This window comes from Canis lupus, chromosome 24 (assembly GCF_048164855.1).
Source record: "Canis lupus baileyi chromosome 24, mCanLup2.hap1, whole genome shotgun sequence".
NCBI classification, from domain to species: Eukaryota; Metazoa; Chordata; class Mammalia; order Carnivora; family Canidae; genus Canis; species Canis lupus.
In genome coordinates this window covers 11,335,640-11,350,355 of record NC_132861.1, presented here as the reverse complement: position 1 = coordinate 11,350,355, position 14,716 = coordinate 11,335,640, and positions in this window count along the sequence as shown.

Sequence of the window (14,716 nt, the reverse complement as noted above, 5' to 3'; positions counted from 1 at the left end):
TTTCTCCAACAAAACCCCAGTTTTGATCACCGTTGCCAAGTACCTGCTAACACTTGCCTACTGGGACTCCTTCGTAGCTAAGAGTGACCATGCAGAATGATGGTCACTCTTAGCTCACCAATGGGTTCTAGCTGCAAGCTGGCTAAGGACCTCTGGGAAAGATTTGGGGTTTCTCTTTCTTCCTTTCCTTCCTTTGCCTTTCTGCCTAGAATGCAGAATTTAGTGGGAGGCAGAGAAACCATCTTGTGACCACAAGGAGACCAACATGAAGACAAAAGCCTCACACTGGGGATCACACAGCAGGAACTTAGAAGTTACCCTCCTGGTGTCACTAACCCTCCCCACAATACCTACTTCTAGAATTCCCAAAAAGTGTGAAAAAAGAAAGTCTTACATGGTTAGCCCATCATAATCAGCTGTTACATGCAGTCCAAATATAGTCTATCTGGTAGTTGTTATTATTATGGTAATTCTACTTATGTATTAAGATACTAAAGTTCAGGTAGGTTAGAAACTCAGTTGACTTCACACAGCCAGAATAGGACACAGCTGATATTGAACACATATTTGTCCCCTGACACTTACTTACAAAATACATGAATCTTTTACTCTTCCATGATACCTCTCATCAAGCAAGTCACAGGCTTTTCCTCAGCATTGGAAAGCCCAGTGGAATAAGCACTTTTCCTTCTCCAGAGTCTGGCCTTCTCTCCAGTACTACATCAGCATATTTCTCAACCAGTCAGAGCCTCGGCTGCTGGCAATGAGGACATTGTCCCTTCCTCTCCAAAAAGACCAGTGGCAGCTCCTGGAATCCCTTCTCCTCTCCTTTCTGCCATTGGCTCATTTCCTACCAGTGGAGAGCATCAGAACATCACTGTTCAAACACAGCTATCTCGCCCAGTGGTTCCCCACTGGATGTTACACAAAATCTTATAGGAAGTTACCGGATTTAATTAAGACTAAGATGCACATCTTTTCACATTTTTAATGACCATTTTTCTCTTACTTTACTATCTCTGAAATCATAACATGACTTAAAGGTACTGGCATTTTAGTTTTGTTGGAATAGGTGCTTGGAAATATATTGGTTCGATAGTCAACCAAGTTTAGAAAACTTAGTAATCAGGGGATGCCTGGGTGGCTCAGTGGTTGAGCGTCTGCCTTCAGCTTAGGTCATGATCCCAGGGTCCTGGGATCAAGTCCCTCATTGGGCTCCCTGCATGGAGACTGCTTCCCCCTCTGCCTATGTCTCCTCTTCTCTTTCTGTGTCTCTCTTAAATAAAGAAATAGAATATTTTAAAAAAAGAAAACCTAGTAATCAAATAAACTAAATTAAACAGATGTTTTTAATGCAGGCCTTCTCAGAGGCTTTAACATGCTAAAGTGCATCTTAAGAGATTTGTTAAAATTTTTTTGGCCATGCGATTCTCTTTTTTTGTTTGATGTCTTATGGTACTAGTGTTATATGGAATGTAAGTTTGAGAACACTGCATTAGACCATTCTATTCTGGATTAATTAATCAGATGTGCCAAACAACTGTCCTCTGCAAGAGAATTTTGAAAAAGTTGATCAGAAAATATGCAAACTGTGAAACTGGTAAATCTGAAGAATGGTCCTTTCGCAAGGGGGTGGGGGGTCAAAGATGTCCTAGAAGCACCATTCACCTGAGTTAGTCACTGGAAAATAGAGCAGATCCCTTCACAGTGAATTTTGGGGAAGTAGAGGGTACAGGAATGCTGAATTCTACTACCTAACTCTTTTTATTGGCAGTCAAGCCTGCTTGCCTTTGCCCAGTCCAAAAAAAACAGGAGTAGGGCTAAAGTCACCCCTCCTTAATTCCTGGAGACTGCATCTGATGCCCAGAGCCTTAGGACAACATCACTGGTCTCAGAGATATAAACAATCCTGCTGTGGCTCCTATAATGCTGGAAAAGTGAGACCCCAAACTTTAGCTAGTACTTTTTACATTCCCGGGTAATTCTGATGTGTGGACAAAACTGAGGGCCATACATCTCAGGAGCTGACTTGAAGAAGTGGTGTCTAAACAGTGACAGCCAGTAAAAGATGTATTTATTTGCTGCAGTAATCTACACCCTAGGTGACACAGACTAAAGGTGGCAGAGATAGAAAATGGGAGATAAGGCAAGAACTATTTTTTTAGACTTTATTTATTTATTCATAAGGACACACAGAGAGAGGCAGAGAATTATTTTTGAGCAAGAATCTTGGAGGAGGGTCTTAACATAACTCAGATTTTGAGAAGTTTGAAAGAATGTTGTGCCACGAGAAACATGGGATAGTGATGGGAGGAGTGGGGATCCTGGGTCCCTGAGGGAAGATGATTGTTTGAATTTACACACAGAGCTATAGTTTTTGGCTTGAGGTCCAAGTAGAAATGTCCAGGAGAAGGCTGGAGATGGAGACTGGTCTCAGAGGGCAGAGTTACAAATTTTGAAGTACTTTATACGATGTTTGAAGCCTTAGGAGTTGAAGTGTCTTTCCCAGATTGCCATAGCGTCCAACGTATCACACATTTATAACTGCTGGGAGTCCACACGAACAACGCAAAGTTCAAGCCCCACCTCTGCCGCCAATCAGCTATGTGGCCTTGTACCAGATGTTCTACCTCCTGAGCCTCAGTTTCCTTCCCTGGATAACAGGAACTATCACACCAACCTCTCTGAACTGGTGCAAATAATAAGCAAGCAAATCTTGATAAAGCACCTGGCACACTGCCTGGTGCTATGTGTGGCCTAGAGTCTTGCTATGTCTCTGATTTCCCCAGCCCCACCCCACACAGCTCACAAGCAAGCCATCGCACGAGTCCACTTCTCAGGTAGAGAATGAGGCCAACAGTGGCCCACAATCCATTTACACTCACCTCAACGGTATGTGAAGATCAAATCTTGGCAGACCAATTTAATTTTCTTCGATGAATAGATAGGCCACGTCGATAAGGAATGAGTAAGAGATATAATCTCGCTCTTCTGGAGTATGACCTCAGATTCCACTGCCAGTGACTTTTCATCAACGAGACAGAAAGAAAGAAGAGAGACTCTTACTTCTTAGGTGCAGGTACCAAGAACTGAATAATATCACCCAAAAGGTGGCTTATCAATGACTCAGCTTAACCTGGAAGTATCCTGTGTGATCTCACTGGTGTCAGAGCTGTAGCTGATGCTGAGCATCTCTATCTTTACCCCAGTGATGTAACTGAGAACTTCCTAAACAAATCACAGATGATGCTGAGTAGTGAGGCATTGGTAAGAGGATTAGGAATAGCAGTCAAAATACCATTAATTGACAAAAGAAATAGTTGATAATGTGGGCAAGGTGGGGTAGGAACAAGCGTAATGTATTTTGAAACAAATTATATAGACAGAAAGAAGGCTATAGATTGACTAGTTCACAGGATTATCAACCAGTTTCACCCAGAGGTATAGGCAGGTAAGCAATGCTCAAGCATGGTAAGGGTGCCTCAGTGACCCTGATGGGCTTAACAAATGACAGAAGAAGGCAGAAGAAAAGAGACAGACAGGCAGAATGAGAAACAAAGAAAGGGAGAAATGATAGGCAAGCGTGATGTTAGAATTGCTGTAATTTATGTTCAGAGTGGGAGATCTTAGGTAATTGGAATTATCTAGAGCACACAGTGTGTGCCAGGCACTGTATCCAGATCCTGCCCCCGGGAGTTCTTCTTCTACCTGACTTCTAAATGTTGAAGATTCTATTATGAGTCCTTAGACGTCTTCTCTCTCCATCTGTACTCACTCCTTTGGCGATGTCATCCAGTACCAAGGCTTTCCATACCACCCATCTGCTGATGACTCACAATTCAGACTTCCATCCCAGACTTGGGTGGCCAGTCGTCTACTTGTCTTCTCAACAAATCACAAACTTGGTTCATAGGAAGTGGAATCTGGAGTCTTCTCTGTCCTGCCCAAATCTGTCCCTTCCCGTCTTTCCCATCTGTGTACACAGCACCCAATTCAGCCCAAACAGAGGACTTGTCCTCGGTTCCTGCATCCCATGTCCTGTTGCTTCTAATTCTCCAGAATTAGAACTAGATCTCACAGCTGAAAAACAGCAGGACCTAATTATTTCACATTCCAAAGACTACTGCCAACAACCAGGAACAAAAAAGACCCCTTCTGGGACACCTGGGTGGCTCAGCAGTTGAGTGTCTGCCTTTGGCCCAGGGCGTGATCCCGGGATCTGGGATGGAGTCCCACATCGGGCTCCTTGTAGGGAGCCTGCTTCTCCCTCGATCTATGTCTCTGCCTCTCTCTGTGTCTCTCATGAATAAATAAATAAAATCTTTAAAAACAAACAACAACAAAAAACAAAAAACAACAAAAAGACCCCTTCCTCCTTCCTGCCCCATGCCTTCTCCCGCCCCTTACTCCTGACCTCCAGATATGATCTTGCCTGAACCAACCCTATCTCGACCCACCCCACATGAAGAAGACTGGGGAAGACAAAACAGTCTTTGGGGTCTATCGCCTTGGGAGTGAGGACTGCAATATTTGTGAGTAGAGATTACCAACCCTCCTTGTGGGGAAAGAGAAGAAATGGATTCCAAAGTGATGGGAGGCTCTACAACAGAGGCTAGTGAACTTTCTCTGCCAAGGGCCAGATGGTAAATATTGGATTTGCTGCCTGTCCAGTGTCTCCCAAACACTGAACACAACCATCCTGGCATGAAAGCGGCCATAGACGATAACATGAATGAGCAAGCCTGCGTTCCAATAAAACTATTTATGGACACAAATTTGAAACCCATATGATTTTCACATCTTTTTTTCATTTTTTTCAACCACTTAAAAGAGTTAAAAAAAAAAAAATCTTAGCTCACAAGCTGTACAAAAACAGGCAGCAGGCCAGGTTTGGCCTCTTGTCTGTAGTTTGCCGACCCAGAATCCAAGAGAAACACTTGCAGATACTGTGAGGACCTGCCAAAAGGGAACAGTGACACCTCGCTCCTCGGGAGACATAGCTGATGAACCGTGGACTGCAAGCCTGTCCTGGGTAGAACAGAGTGTGGGGAGAGGGCAATGGAGTATTTTCTTCTGGAAGCTGGGAGCACCCGGGAGCAGAAGGCCAGGCCTGCTTCTCAGCTAGGGTTTCTGAAGACAAGACCCTTATGAAGCCACACCTGCCCCGAGAGGAACAGAACTGATTTTACTTGTAACTATCTCTTGAAAATACTGTATTTTTATAAAATGGTGTCTCCTAAATTCCAGCTCTTTCTGCAGTAAACTTAAAATGTAACCACAAGGTTACAGATGATTTCTTGGGATGCAGAGGTTTTGCATGGGTGTTTGGAGTATTCATTTTTAAATTTCTACTACTGTTGGTGTAATTTTTTAAAAATTTTATTCAAATGAAAGAAGGTTAAGCACTGATACCAGTTAACGAGAAGGGACACAGAATGCCTATCCTGAGAGCCTTGCAACGATGACCAATGAGCATCTGTTTCAGAGGTTTTAGGGGAGCTCAGCCCGCCTCTGGGAGCTAGGTGGGATATCCACTTGGAGTTTCCTCCGTCTCCATGATTCCAGGGTACAAAAGGAGACAGATGCCCACAAGGAAGAGTGGTTAGAAAGAGCAGCCCTTCTTTCCTTTTCTCTGACAGCAGGGACAGTGAAGATTAACTCCCCAAACCCCCCGAGTAACACTGAATATCCAGCAAAAGAAGTTTCCTTTGAAATGCCGTCTGCCTGCAGAAGAGGTCCACAGAGCCTGCATTTTAGTGCTGAAATAACTGCAGTTGTTTGAGCTGCCTTTCCTGCTAAAAGATTTTTGAAGAGGAAAAAGAAAAACGCCTCTCAATATGACAAGGAACGTGTCAGAAGGACTGGGCACAAACAAGGTGCGGATGCTTTCCCCTATGAAAGAGGCGGGTGTAACTGAGAAATTATCTCCATCCTCTTGGCCTGCAGACCCTGAAGAGACACAGACAGACTTTTTTAGATCACAGTTTTCTCTGCATCGGGTGGCCACTGAGTCTCTGTGCTCAGGACCTGTAAGTCAGGACATTTCCTCTCTAGCTGAGTTTTCCCTAGTGCTAGAGAATCCCAACATCTGTGTGTAACTGGCAAATTGTGCTGATGTCACCGAGGGCAAGAATCGGTGCCGTTTGCTCTTCCTGGCCTGAGGGCAAGTCGCTGGATTAACGAGAGCCAACACTGAATTTTCACCCCCAATTATACTTTATAACTGATTTATAAAAATAACAGGGACAGATATTATGTAAAATGTTCCGTTTTCCAACATTTTTTTCTGGCTATCACCTTTCGATGTCCAATTTTGTTTCTGTCATGGACAGCAGGAGTCTTGCAGCTATGATATTTTTTATGCTGTGTCATTATCATTCAAGATGTCCAGCTAAATTACTAACAGAAAGGCAGCAGAGATGCCATTAAGCCGGCTCAATAACCAAATAACCATCCAGCTGAGAAAAGAGTCTTCGTTCACTCACTCCCTTCTTTCCTGGGCAGAATCGCTTGGTTTACATTTGTGAGAAACACGCTTGCAAATATTTTCTCTTAGCTGAATGTCCTTCTCTCTACTGTCAGATCAATAATTATGAAAAGATAAATACAGGAAAAGAGCAGCATCGCTTAGATGAGCCTCCCGCTCATTAGGCACCGACCGCATACCTGCTGCCAAGCCCACTCCCTCTGCTCCCCCAACAACTGCACAGGCAGGCATTATTCATCCATTTTTACAGCTATGTAAACTAAACTGCAGGAAGTTAAATAACTTGTCTGGGCTCATACTTCTGGTATGAAGTGGAAGTTGGCTTCCAGCCCGGCTCTATTTGCCTCCAGCGCCTCGTTCTTTCCACTCTTCCACAAGGCCTCCCTCAGTAATTACCCGGGGCTGACCGAGCATTTTCTGTGGCTGTCCCTCCAGCACATTGATCTGCCTCTTTATAGGAACCTCTTCCCACCTCTTCCAAAATTGTTACTTTTCATTGTAATTGCACAAGGATGACTTTAAAGGAAATTTTCAAGCTGGGGGTGTCACTCTCTTTCACAACTAGTTTAAGTTTTTTGTGTTTTCTTCCAGTCTTCATTCTTGGGGCTTGAACTAGTACATCGTTATCAATGCTAAAAATTGTATATACCCTTCTTTTTGCATTCAACGTTACCCTGTGAACGTATTCCTGTGTTTATATAGCATTATAATTATTGATTTAACAAGCACATAAAATTCCATCAAGTTGACATACCTCAATTTCTTTTTTTTTTTAAAGATTTTATTTATTTTATTTATTTATTCATGAGAGACACAGAGAAAGGCAGAGACATAGGCAGAGGGAGAAGCAGGCTCCATGCAGGAAGCCTGACATGGGACTCGATCCCAGGACTCCAGGATCACAACCTGAGCCAAAGGCAGACACTCAATCACTGAGCCACCCAGGCACCCCCCTCAATTTCTTAAACCATTTCTCCTATGTCAAATTGTTGATAATGTTTCCCTAATATAAGTAATGTCACAATAGACTTTTTTTAAAAAAAGATTTTTATTTTTAAGTAATCTCTACACCAGACATGAGGCTAGAACCTGCAACCCGGAGATCAGGAGTCACACACTCCACCAACTGAGCCAGCCAAGTGTCCCTACAATAAACTTTTTTCACATGTATATGCTTTTTCCTTTTACTGAGAATTTTCTTTAGACTAAATTCCCAAAAATATAATTGCAGGACCAAAGGGTTTGACTGTTTTATGTTTGACCCCTATTTCTAAATCTTGAACACAAGATTTTCAACCTTCTTCTCCTTGTCTTATAAGCATAATCTGTGAAAGCCAGATTCAATTTGTAGCTTCATTTCCCTCACATTTGATTGGGCATTGGGTTAAAGTGGAGCTTGCTCACACTCAAAGCTGCAGCCAATTTCTGAATGTAAGCTGAACTTCTTCAAAAATTCTTGTGTTTCCCATCCAGATACTAGGCCAAAAAGATAAAAAATAATTACTTCATATTCTTGTGCTGGCGAGATGTGAAGAAATGGACACACTAATAAATTTCACTGAGTATAAACTGGTATAACTTCTCTGGAAGGCAGTTTGGCAATACATAGAAAAAGCTCTAAAAATCTATATATCTCTTAATCTAACCATTCTATCTTAATAATTTATTCTAAAGGGGAAAAGTCAGTGATAGGTATAAATATTTAGCTGCAAGCTAAATCTATAGCATTTCTTTTGTAAATTTACTTATATAGGGACACCTGGGTGGCTCAGTGGTTTGGCACCTGCCTTTGGCCCAGGGTGTGATCCTGGGATCCCAGGATTGAGTCCCGCATCGGCTCCCTGCGTGGAGCCAGCTTCTCCTGCTGCCTGTGTCTCTGTGTCTCTCTCTGTGTCTCTCATGAATAAATAAACAAAATCTTTAAAAAAAAAATTTTACTTATATAAGTTCTATTTAGTTAACACAGAGTTCAATATTGATTTCAGGAGTAGAGTCCAGTGGTTCATCACTTACATATAACACCCAGTGCTCATCGTAACAAGTGTCCTTCTTAATACCCATCACCAGTCTAGCCCATCCCCCACCCACCTCCCTCCACCAACCCTCAGTTTGTTCTCTATCGTTAAAGAGTCTGTCATATTGGGATTCCTGGGTGGCTCAGTGGTTGAGCGTCTGCCTTCAGCCTAGGGCGTGATCCCAGTATCCGGGATCAGAGTCCTGCATCCAGCTCCCTTTGGGGAGTCTGCTTCTCCCTGTGCCTATGTCTCTGCTTCTCTGTGTGTGTGTCTCTCATGAATAAATAAATAAATCTTAAAAAAAAAAAAAAAGAAAGAAAGAAAGAAAGAAAGAAAAAGAACTTTTCCTTTAAAAAAAAAAAAGAGAGTCTATCATAAGGGGCACCTGGGTGGGTCAGTAGGTTAAGCACCTGCCTTCAGTTCAGGTCATTGATCCCTGGGATTGAACCCTACATTAGGCTCCTTGACAGCCGGGAGTCCACTTCTCCTTCTACCTCTACCCTTCCCCTAGCTTCTCCTGTCTCCCTCAAATAAATAAATAAATAAATAAATATCTTTAAAAGAAAAGTTTATCATGATTTGTTTCCCTCTCTCACTTTATTCCCCTCCCAAATGTTAGTCTGTTTTGTTTCTTAAATTCCACATATGAGCAAAATCATATATTTATCTTTCTCTGATTGACTTATTTCACTTAACATAATACACTCTAGCTCCATCTACATCATCACTGCAAATGGCAAGATTTCATTCTTTTTGATGGCTGAGTAATATTCATATATATATATATATATATATATATATATATATACACACACACACATACACACACCCCACATCCTCTTTATCCATTTATGGATGAGCATTTGGGCTCTTTCAATATTTGCCTATTTTTGATAATGCTGCTATAACCATTGGGGTGCATGTACCCCTTCAAATCTGTATCTTTGTATCCTTTGGGTAGATACCTAGCAGTGCAATTGCCAGGATCTATTTTTAGCTTTTTGAGGAACCACCATACTATTCTCCAGAGTGGCTGCACCAGTTTGCATTCCCACCAACAGTATAAGAGGGTTCCCCTTTCTCCACATCCTTGTCAACACCTATTGTCTCTTGTGTTGTTAATTTTAGCCATTCTGACCCATGTGAAGTGATATCTCATCATGGTTTTGATTTTGCATTTCTCTGATGACAAGTGATACTGAGCACCTTTTCATGTGTCTATTAGCCATCTGGATGTCTTCTTTGGAAAAATGTCTTCATGTCTTCTGCCCATTTCTTAATCAGATTTTGTGGGTTTTGGCTATTGAATTTGATGTGTGTGTGTGTGTGTGTGTGTGTGTGTGTGTGTGTGTGTTTAAGATTTTATTTATTTATTCATGAGAGACACACAGAAAGAGGCAGGGGCAGAAGCAGACTCCCTGCAGGGAGCTCAATGTGGGACTCAATCTCAGGACCCTGGGATTACAACCTGAGCCAAAGGCAGATGCTCAACCACTGAGCCACCCAAGGGTCCCAAGTTTGATCAATTCTTTATCGATTTTGGATATTTACCCTTTACCAGATATGTCATTTGCAAATACCTTCTCCCATTAGGTAGGCTGCCTTTTAGTTTTGTTGATTGTTTCCTTGCTAATCTATAGCATTTCTTTATAGCATTTCTTATTATGGCAAAAAGGGAAATAAATGTACATAAAAAAAAAACAGAATTGGCTTTAAAAAATTATGACATATCTGTATAATGAGCTATGATGCAACCATTTAAAATTATAGTTGTAGATGAGGGCACCTAGCTGGCTCAGTCAGTGGAGCCTGCAACCCTTGATCTCAGGGTTGTAAGTTTAAGCTCCATGTTGGGTGTAGAGATAACTTTAAAAAAATGTTTAATAAATAAATAAATAAAATTATAGTTAGAGGTGATATAACACGTTAATAACATAAACACAGGCTCATGATATACTTAATGAAGAAACAAGTCACAAAACAGCACTTATTATATTACTTACTTGTATAAAATAGATAGAAATAGTTGTAGAAATGCTCCAGTTGTTAACAATATTAATATCCAGATAGTGAGGTTACTATCTGGTTGTTGAATGGTTTTGCCTTTTTATTTTTTACCCCACAGATATTACTGCTTCTTTGATTTTTTTTAAAAGGTGGGTTTTTTTTTTTTCCTCCTTAATTAGACCAGTTTCTAAAGCTTGCATGCACACAAAAAATTTCCTACTCCCTCAGCTGGGACAGAGAAAAAGAGCAGTATCTGCCTCATCATCTAGATTCTGTGTGTGTTTTATCATCCATACATGCAAATATCAAGCGCATAGACAACGGATTAGAAGTGTATAATGATGAATGTAGGGGAAATATCCTTCTATATCTCATTCAAAACTCCAGTACCACCCTAACCCCCCAGTCCAGCAAAGGAAGTGAGGGTGACTCAACCCCTCTGACCAAGGACCTAGACACTTCTCCCTGCAGAAGTGATGGGGGATAAAAGAGTAAGGCTGACAAGGAAGAGCTGCTGCTTGCCCTGCATTAGTTATCTATTGCTGTATGATAAGTTACCCTAGGACTGAGTAGCTTAAAATAACAAACGTGTGATCTCACAGTTGGTGTGGGTCAGGGATTTTGGGAACAGCTCTGTTGGGTGGTTCTGACTCAGGTGTCTCATGAGATTGCAATCAAGTAAGGACACATTCATCTGAAGGCTCGACTGGGGCTGGAGGATCCATCCCAAGCACACCCACACAGTGGGTAGGGGTTTCACTGGCTACCAGGCGGGAGCCTCACCTGCTTGCCTCATGGGCCTCTCCACAGACTGTGTGTTCTTGTGACATGACAGCTGATTTCCTGAATGAGTGATCAAGATGGAGTGAGAGATAAAGCACCTGATGTGGAAGTCACAGTGTCTTTTGAAACCTAATCTTGGAAATAAAATCCAATCACTTCTGGTGTTTCCTGTGGGTCACACAGACCAACTCTGACAGTGTGGGAGGGGACTATGCACAGTTGAGAGCACCAGGTAGCAGGAACCAGGAGGGGTCATCTTGGAGGCAGTCTACCATCCTCCCCAGCCATTGCTGAAATCCCCTCAGCAAGAGAATTGGAGAACCATGGTTTACAAATGAATCTACCAGAGTCCTAATAGATAAATTTTTACTTTCATTCAAATAAAATAACAGACAATACAGTAAATAACGAGCTTATCAATGTCATTAAATTAGGGACGCCTGGCGGGGATCGAGTCCCTCATCGAGCTCACTGCATGGAGCCTGCTTCTCTTTCTGCCTATGTCTCTGCCTGTCTCTGTGTCTCTCATGAATAAATGAATAAAATTTTTTTAAAAAATGGCATAAATTAGAGGTAACAGGTACCATACAATTAATTTCCATTTATGCTTTGCTTTACTAAAAACGGTTTTTAGGTTTCTTTGCCAGCAGTTTCAAGGAGATTTTTATAAATTTATTTTGCTCAGCTGCAGATACTACACACATCAAGAAGGTTTTTTCCTCTGTGTCTGATCCTATGTGCAATGTGAGTGCCTCTCTCATTGATATACTCTGAGTCTTGCTCTGGTTATAACCCTAAAGGCATAGCATTGGGCCAATGTAGCTTACCGGTCAGTTACAGGGAGGGGAGGGAGATTTCAGTGCCTCAAGGCCTAACATCAGGGTTAGGAAGCCTGAAGGTCACCCTCACCTGCCTAAGGCCTCACACCTCCCTAAGTGCCCTGGGCTGCTGGTCCCTGCAGAGCAGGCTGTGCCCCTTCCCTGCCTTGTTCTTCACATCTGCCCCAAGGCTGCCCTACATTCACTTCTACTGTCATGGCTTCCTCTTCACCTCCTTTTCCACTGCTTGTTTCCAACTCATTGTTTAGATTATTGCCAACAAGAGCCACAATCCCCACATACCAACCCCCAAATTCTAGACCACAATCAAAGGTATCAAGTAAAGTGAAGAGTAGAATTTTTAGAAAAATTAGTGTGGCCCTTTAGAGTCTTCTAGTGAATTGAACAGAAGATTGCTATATACCCTCAAGGCTTACAGCAGAGTATTTACTACCCTCATTAACAAATAAATGAATTAAGAGTTGGAGGATACATTTTAGCCTACTTGCTCCAGTTTGACAGAATAAAAAGTCAGCAACTCTTGATGTTTTCCCCTACTTCTGCCCCATCAAAACAAAACAAAACAAAAAAATCTGACTTGTGAAATTGTCAGCCTGGAGACCCATAGTTGGGGCCAGTAGAGCCATCATGTTGTTCGTATTGTTGGTACCAAGACTGTTCTTTTGCCCCTTGAGGGCAGAAAACCAAGTAATGCATTTGAACTCTAACATATCCACATCAGAAAGCCTGAGACAAATAAGAAGAAAGAAGAATCTTATGGATGAGATACAGAATGTGTCTAGAATTAGAAGAAGACTTGTGTAATGGAGAAAGTTTACCTGCTTACTGTTCTGGGTAAGTCCAAGGGACTCAGTGGTATCCTATGTGGGTTAACATGGCAATGTCTAGCAGCAGGATAGCATGATGTGTAAACACTATATTGACCAGGACTCCCCCAGTGGCCAAGTAACAAAAGCTGAACTCAAAAATTAGCTTAAATAAGGGAGGCTGGGACTGGGAGGCAAGGATCTGAAGGTCATTAGAATTCTTTCTCCCCATCCTTGGATCTGCTTTTCTGTGTGTGTGGATTTCATTCTCTCCTCCTACAGAGAGCTTTCTTTTTTTTTTTTTTAAGATTTTATTTATTTATTCATGAGAGACACACACACAGAGAGAGAGAGAGAGAGAGAGAGAGGCAGAGACACAGGCAGAGGGAGAAGCAGGCTCCATGCAGGGAGCCCGATGCGGGACTCCATCTCGGGTCACCAGGATCAGGCCCTGGGCTGAAATAAACCACTGAGCCACCAGAGCTGCCCAGAGCTTTCTTCACACAACAGTGGACATGGGAGCCCACCTCACTGGATTCACAGTCAGATGATTTGTGTCCAGAGAAGAAAGGGTTTTCTGCTAGGTCCTACTAGGAGTGTCATTAGGACTCTTAGGTGACAGGTCCCTCTCTATATCAATCATTATAGCCAAGAGCCCAGCTATGTTTACTTAGATTTCCTAAGCTTCATTTCCCTCATCTGCAAAGCAGGGATAATATTAATACCAACAACAAATTGTTGTTGTGATGATTAAAATAATTTAAATGAGATGGTGTGTATAAAATACTAAATTCTAAAAGTCCATTGTCTATGTGGCAAGCACCAATGCTCTGTGATCTGCTCAACGGGGAGACCAAACCACAATACCTGGTCTTCTATTCTTGCCAACATTCTCCTGCCAGAATGGAGTTGTGTCAAATAATGTACATAACATACTATAAAACCACGCATCCACAAAGGTGTGGGAGGGCCAACAGAAGCTGAAACCAGAATCATAATTTAAGACTTAAAAGAACTCTGATATTTTAGATAATAAAACTGTACCCTCACCTGGCTAGATAGAGGCAGAAAATATAAATTAGTGCCTGAATCCCGTTGTCATGAAAAGATAGCACACGGGATAGGCAGGCTGACAAGCTAGTTTCACAATTGTGGATTCGCTTTAAAGCCTCTGTTTCTTCCATCTGTAAAATGGGGATAATGATATTCCCCTTCTACTCCCACACTGAGGTGTGGTGGGATTTAATGAGGCACTGTTGGTAAGATGTTTTAAGTTCAGCTAATGAAAGCTCTGTGCAAGCGCTCACATTATTACATGGACCCTTCACGCCGTGTGTATTTGGAGTAAGTTGTTTGGCACTACTTCATAGAACTGCTAAGAAATGTAGATATACTAAATGGTCTTCTCCAAAACTAAAATTAAATCACAACAGAAAGGTTGGCCCAGTTACTGCCTTGTCCTAGTAAGACCTCATGCCTAATGGTGTCGACATCACTTCCCTCTGAGTACCACCCATGGGTACCAATGACCTATCACACCTTATTTTATCCTCTTTTTTTTTTTTTAAGATTTTATTTGAGGGAGAAAGAGAGAGAGCACACGCATGCATTTGTGTGTGCACACAAGCACAAGCAAGAGGAGGCCCAGAGGAGGAAGGAGAGGTACAAGCAGACTCTGCAGCAAGTGGGCAGCCGCACACAGGGCTTGATCCCAGCACCCCAAGATCATGACCCAAGCTGAAACGAAAAGTCGGACACTTAACTGACTGAGATACCTAG